Source organism: Neodiprion fabricii, chromosome 4, assembly GCF_021155785.1.
Source record: "Neodiprion fabricii isolate iyNeoFabr1 chromosome 4, iyNeoFabr1.1, whole genome shotgun sequence".
NCBI classification, from domain to species: domain Eukaryota; kingdom Metazoa; phylum Arthropoda; class Insecta; order Hymenoptera; family Diprionidae; genus Neodiprion; species Neodiprion fabricii.
In genome coordinates this window covers 37,616,929-37,624,226 of record NC_060242.1, presented here as the reverse complement: position 1 = coordinate 37,624,226, position 7,298 = coordinate 37,616,929, and the positions used below count along the sequence as shown (strand labels likewise).

Here is a 7,298-nt window from a genome sequence, read left to right as displayed (position 1 = left end):
GAAAAAAAAATGTACACCTCGAATTGAATGCAAATCGTTGCATCTTTATTCAATCTGACTCGTCGGCTTAGGAGTCCTTCGTCAAATTTCTGTACTCTCTCACGTCAGATGCCGATGAAAAATCGTCTTCCGCGTGACGCAGGGTGATTTCGACCGATGCCGAAATTCACCCCAAGTATGAAAATAGGGCAACCTGCGTTACTTTGGTGTAGATGGTTATGGTTTACAAGGATTCTTCTTCTCATTCTCGCAGCAGTTCTTGCGAATAATAAATGTATTCATTTTTACATCTTAAATAAATCCTACAGAAATTAAATAACTTCATTGTTAAGGAAATTTAAGTAAATGTGAGTTTTAGAACAACAAGTTATGATCAACGGATTATTTTATGTGAAAATGTTATTTTTCTTTTATTGTTCGGATATAATGCTGATTTCGTGAAGACTACTTTTTATTTTACGTATTAATTTTTATACATAAGAAATGAGAGAGTATATTTTGAGCTAAAATTTATTTCATTTTTACCATACACATATTATATGTATAAATATACTAACCCTATTCAAATGGTTAATTTACTACACATTTACTAGACAAAAATGTAATTAAATATATTGTATTTGTACATTTACCGTACATTTACCATACAGTATTTGGAATTTACTAAGCATTCGGCTAAATTCACGCAATGAATGTACAAATAAATTGGAAATTGAGAATATATTGTATCAGAAGGAATTAAAAAGATTTCAAACATCTCACAACTAGATTCGGAAATTTAGTTTTAATTGATAGCATGTCACGCGTACTGTATTACAAGGTTTCTCAATAGTTTTTGGAAACTCCGGAATTTTCTTGTGAATCTACTCAAGTTGTGCGCGTATAAACTTTATACGGCATACTTAACAGTATCAGATCCCAACAAAGATCAAAGAATACCCACGTTAATTTTGGAATAAGCAATTTCTCAATTTCAGATAATTACACTGTAATTTTACGGACTATCCACCAATTTAATAAATTTGGAAAGTGAATGCTTTTGTAAATTTATTTAATATTGTATTGTGAGTACGAATTCAGAAATTATAATCTTATTGGTGGGTTTTCAGTGACTGCGTCATCTGTCATGCCCATCTGTAGAACGTGCCGTGTATCATGAATAAAATAAAGTCACTAATTTTACAAAGTAGTTTGGTGTAGTAGGTAGGGTAACTGTCTAGTAAGCTAGAACATTGCAAAAGCGACGGGATTCGTGTCCCGGTTGTGAGAAAATAATGCGCTCGATTTTTTTTTTTGACAGATCTAATTGCAAAATGCGTTATCATCAATGGCGAGTCGCAAAGGGCTGAAACTCGGTGGACTATCCAATCTGAGAATTAGTTTGATTATTTATTGTGAGTCCATGACGATTGAGACAAATGGCGGTCATCGGATAATCGATAAATATCTCTTTTTCATAGAGACAGTATCGGCGGGTGGTCACAGCGACCATAGTGGGAGCACCTCTCAATAACTGCGCCGCGGTATAATGAGCGTCAGCCTTAAGCGTCCCGCGTTTGCGTACTTTGCCACGTGACGCAAAAAACAACCTCCGTCGTTAGTTCGGACGCGACTCGTAGATGGCGGGTGCTTGGCCAAGTCGGAGGGACGAAAAAGCGATCGGCGCATGCGCAGAAGGCTCGGTTCAACGCGTTCAACGGCGGCCGAAGCGAAGCAAAGGCAGTGAAGTCGGCAGCGGTTCGAAGTAGGGAAGGGCAGGCGGAGGCAGGGTCGGATAGAGTAGGGTGAGTGGCGCGGTGGTAGGGCAGGCTGTGCTTATCAAAATCGGCTCCGCGTCGAGGCGATTCGATAGTTTGTGCTAAACGTTCGGCGACGTGAGTGGACGTGCCCGCGTTGACGGAGTTATTATCATTTGTAGGAAAATAAATAGTAAGTGAAGGTTTAAGAAAAAGGAGAATACGTATAAAAGATAAGCCGCGGATTGAATAATGCCTCGGTATCAGTGAGCGGCGCTTGATGCCGTACACCGTGTTTCCTGTTTTTCATTCCGTCTTAGTTTTATTTTTTATTTTTACTCCTCCTTTTTTTTTTTTTTTTTTTTCTTTCCTATCCTCTACTTTTAACCGTTCGGTTCGCCATCCTCCGCGTGGTTTTCGCCTGGCATTGCGAGGCGTAACGCAGCGCGAATAAACGGTGCGACATTTTTTCACGCCCGGTTAACGGGCGAGCTTAACGATCCCTTATTCGCTTCCACGCTATCGTATTTATTATCGCACAACGTGCAGCAGGTGACAACCAAGGGATAATATACACGGATAAGACGTGACAACTTCCCGACCCCTCGCCGCGTTTTTCTTCTGTTTTATCACTTCCCAGCGCCGAGTACATCCTTCTCCTGTTTTCGGCCAACGGTTAAGCCAAAGAAGCAGGTGGGTGTCGGCCGCTCCGTTGCATGTACGCGGCTTGTGTGCAAAATGGAGCTCCTGACCTACTGCTCCCGATGAGGTTGAGGTTAGGGCGCCGAAACGCCAATCGATTCCCCTGCCCACATGCCGCTTATCGCTTACACGCATCCCGGGCGTTTTTCTTCCGGCCCCTTCTCTTGTTTCAAATCTGCACAAACTCGTACTTTTATTTATCAACTTCCCGTCCAAGTTTCTTGGTGATACGTCCGCTGCTGTTTTAAGGCGGGAAGCCGGAAGTTACAACCCGAAAATAAGGCAGGAAAGATATTCGACGGTAGTAAACAAAATTCGACGGTCCGTCAGTCTCTGTGCCCCGTGCGTCTTCCGTGACCGTTAGTGTTTTGTTTTCACGATCGTGATTTTTTTCCGCAAGAAGGTACATTACGTTCATACATACGCGCATACCTGTGCACGCAAAAGCGTGTTCAGTTGCTGAAAAGTGAGTACATACACACATACACGTAATAGTAGCCCCGCGAGTGTGAGCGCGTGTTTGTGAAAAAACCGCGATTGAATAGTTGGGAACGTGAAACTCGCGCGTGGATGCGCTATTCGCGATTAATGTCTGGATGAAGTCCAGTTTTGCACTCTGTTTGTGTGTATGTGTTGTTTTTTTCTGTGACTTGTGTTCTCCATTTGAATATAATCCCAACCGTGCTTTACGAACAACAACAACGAGAGCAACGCGAGGTGGCGGCGACGTAACCGTCGATGATAATCCTATAATCCTCGCGAAGTCAATTTAGCACCGTGGAAACGATATCTTTTTAAATTGCAACGTTATTCACTGGGTATATTAAATAAAATACACGTAATGTAACTGTAAAAATGGAAGCGGCGATCTCTCGAGGGATTCCCGATGCGTGTCGGTTTTTATAACCGTTTCAACAACTCAAACTCGTTGTTACGTCGACTTGTTTTTTTCGATTCCTGCTGATTAACGGTGAGGTGATTTTTTTGTTTTGTTGACGTTTTTTTATTCACCCAAATGATTGTGCAACTGTTGAAGCGCCCGCGTTCACTTCACTTCCGGTACGTGAAGAGTTTGAAAGACGACACGCTGCCTACTTCCGTTTCTTCCGATGAATCGTGTTTCATTCATTGTTTCCTCTGCTCGTCCCGACTTTCTCCATATTTGCCGATCGGCGTACGAGGCGACGAGCTGCTTCTGATGCTTGCTTTCCTTTTGTCTTCGAGGGATTTCTTTTACATTCGAGTGAAATATTTTCATCTCTTACAACCCAGTCGCGATTAATGATAGAAAAACGAAAGGATGAAAAAAAAAAAGAAAAGAATGACGATCGTTAACGGTTGAAACAAACGAAAGTCGAAACTCTACCGTATGTTTAAAAGTAATCGCCATTTTTTGCAACTTTAGGAACATTTGCAAGGAATCAACTACCCAGAATTGTCGAAACAAAAAAGAACTAAACCAGCGTTCGTAAATTGATCTTACTCGTCGTTCTAAGTGACGTCACGGAACACGCGTCAGTTGGACAGAGATTAATGTGTAATTCATAAATGCAAACGTGTGAATAGTAATGCAACCGTGTTTTACGCATAATAACGAGCGGTTTAAATCGGAAAAATACGTACTGGAAGACGAAAAAATCAGGCGCGAGTTACTACGTTTCATTCTTATCGTTGGCATCGGTGTTTTTGTTTTATCATCCTTATTTTTTTGTTCCCGTTCTTATTTTTTCACGCGGTTCTCAAGTATTCGTTCGTTAATTTGTCATCGTGAGTTCTTGATACGTATCGTATGCATAACGGGAAATGAATGTGTAGTTTATATTTTATTGGCAGACGGACAAACTTGATTTCTTTTAATTAACTTATTCGCCCATAATTGTAGACCGTATGCATGAAAATCTTTATAGAATCCTACTTTTTGATTGGATTCAAAAAAATTTTAATCATCATCTTTCGCTACTTTGTATATATTCTCTATAAATGAATCTCTGCACTTTGTATAGACGTGTCTAGTTATAATTTACATTCGATCTGAATTAAAATAAAAATATTATCTCGCGTTATAATTACCACTTTGTATCTTATCTCGATAATATATGAGGCTGAAGTTATTAACGTTATTGTAATATGATTCACGTTTCGGTATAATCGTTATTTCGATCAATCTTAAGAATTTCTGAAATGCAATAAATCATAATAATTAGTAAAATGTATAAATATTTTGAAAACTTGACTACCTCAAAGTCGCTAAACAATTGGAAAAATATCAATCCCGCCCCAAATGATTCGCCACGTTAACTTTACGAACTTGAACCTCACGGTAATATTACGTCTAATCTAATCTTGCTAATCGTCTATCAATAAAATCGTGAATATTCTATCCCCGCAGCGATTTTTTGATTTCGATTTCGCGACAGAAACACAAATACACGTGTATACATGCACCGCGTGTTTTCTTTTCGCGTTTTTTATATCTTTCCACCTAAATACTCGAATCGAAAATGAAAATATTAAATAAAAAAAACCTTTGAATCAAAGTAAAATATGTTAAACGGCACGGTTCCCCAAAAGTCATGCTGCTGTGATATCTCGATGGGCTATTTCAACCGACTGATACAGGTTGTAGACGGATTGTAACTAACTATACGCAAAGTCGCCGATAAAAGTAGTAAGCATATAAGACAGTGGGGAAAGCAGTTGCCAGAGCCACGCTGCTGCTGTTGCGTTCAAATAAATGCTGATGTTGCTCCTCGTACAGGCTTGACCAAAAATCACTTTGCGCTTGCTAGATAGTTTAAAAGCCGAAACTCCAATAACGGAACGCGAGAAATGGAATGAAAAATAGGCGAAAAAAAAAAGAAACAAGAAACGAATAAATTATTATCCTTCTCGCGATTCTGCAGGTATTCAACGTAGCTTGTAACGTATAATATATATATATATATATAGCATATATAGCATACGTATAATGTAACGGCCATACATAATATTTCGCGATTTCATCACTAAGAGTCTGTGCGTGTGTGTGTGTATATATATATATATATCTCGGTGCTTGTGACGGTTTCTTCCTCTTTTTTTTTTTCCTGCCCCCTTCTTTCGCGTCTTGCGGAAAAAGAAATAACAACAGGTGAAAGTTCGGTAACGGGTTTTAATTAATTATCATTATTTTTATTATTACTTTTTTTTTTTTTTTATTTCATCATTCATTTATTCTTTCGCTTCTCTTCCGAAGATACAATTATCGCAGATTCAAAACAATTGGTCGTTCCTCTTGTTCCAAATAAGTAATACCGTTATTTGTTTTATCAATTTATTTTTTAACGTTTACATTTTCATCTCACCTTTAAATATAAATTATTATCGTGAGTGCTCGGAACGATTAAATGAAAAATGAAATCGATTCTCGCAGATCTTACCCTCCGTAACGTTTTTTTTTTTTTTTTTTTTTATTTGCTTCCATCAAGTTTTAGAGAAATTTTTTTTATCATCATCATCATCATCTTCAAACATCGGTCGTAATTTCTCGTTGCGTAGGGCTAAAACATAAAATCGTACGTTAAAAAATGTTGAGAGCAACAAGAATGAAGAAAAATAAAAGCAAATAAAAAATGACTTCGAAAGTATAAACTTTAAGCCAGCTATTCGGCGTGTTAGCGTCTGTAATTTTGAAATCCGACTTTCGATCGGGCCGAGGAGATCAACATAATGATAATGATAATCGTCGTCATCGTCGTCATTTCTCCTTATTTTTCTTTCTCTTTCTCTTTCTCCCGGGGAACAAACTCCGCGACGCGTCATTATACGAATATTACGCAAGATTAAAGACGTTGAAAAAAAACCGCGAGAAAGTTACTAAATACTTGCCGAGTGCTGCTCGATGCTCGCTGCTAGCTGCTCACGGTCTCGCCGTTGCAACGACACTTGTTTACATATAAATCACATTTATCCGCGTGTATACATATATTATATATATATACATATATACGCGCACGTAAGTAAGTAAATGCGTTGAACACTCGACGGATTTGCGTATCATACTTACAACAAAGTGGTAAAATGGCGCGAAAGAAGAGAAAGAGAGAAAAAAGTAAATGAAAAAATTTCAATTCTTTTTTTTTTTTTTGCTATGAAACGGGAAATGCAAAAACGGTGATTTTTTTTTTTTTCTTCCAGTAATTGTATATTTATTTATTTATTTATTTATTTATTTTTTTTTCTATCCCGTCTCCATTTCATTTCACACCGTAAACGCGTGTATGATAAATGTCACGTCCGCATAAAAATGTTGGCGCGTATTGTAACTTCTGTGAATAATCAACAACCCGTTTTCAGCCCCGCCGTCGCGTTACGTCAGGTTCGAAAGTTTTCGGTCAATAACGATTATCCTTATGTCGTACGTGTATGCTCCGTTCCCTGACAACTCGACCCACTTATAAACCCTGCCGCGAAAAATCATCTCGCGGTCAAACTTCTTACGCGCTTGTTTCGGGGAAAGAAAAAAAAAAAAAAATCAGCACGCGAGATTCGAATAAACGTAAAAATCTGACGATATTTTTGAGTGTTCGAGGAAAGTTTTCTCGAAATTTTTCCTGTTCGGCAATTTTTTTTTTTTCTACTCACCATTTTACACAGTTATTTCCGCTTTGCCATTTCAATTTTGTAGATTCACTTTTATTTCTTTATTATTTTTCGTTTTTTCGTCATCCTGTTTTGGTAAAAGTTTGTTTGTTTGTTTGTTTGCGTGCGTGTATCGCTCTCTTTGATGGAATGCGACCGAAAGATTTGAAAGTGCGTAGAAAAAAAGGGAGTCATTTTTTTTTCAATATTTGCATACCTCACAGATTTTTGCACATAATC

The 7,298-nt window shown here is 38.3% G+C and overlaps 1 protein-coding gene across 1 annotated transcript in view; it reads left to right on the top strand.

The window, feature by feature from the left end:
* The first annotated feature begins 1,795 nt into the window (after positions 1 to 1,795).
* LOC124181637 (elongation of very long chain fatty acids protein AAEL008004-like) overlaps positions 1,796 to 7,298 on the top strand; it is a 28,731-nt gene continuing 23,228 nt past the window's right edge. Inside the window, exon 1 of the mRNA XM_046568374.1 lies at positions 1,796 to 1,929. The gene's annotated coding sequence lies outside the window, so the exon portion shown is untranslated. The remainder of the gene's footprint in view (positions 1,930 to 7,298) is intronic.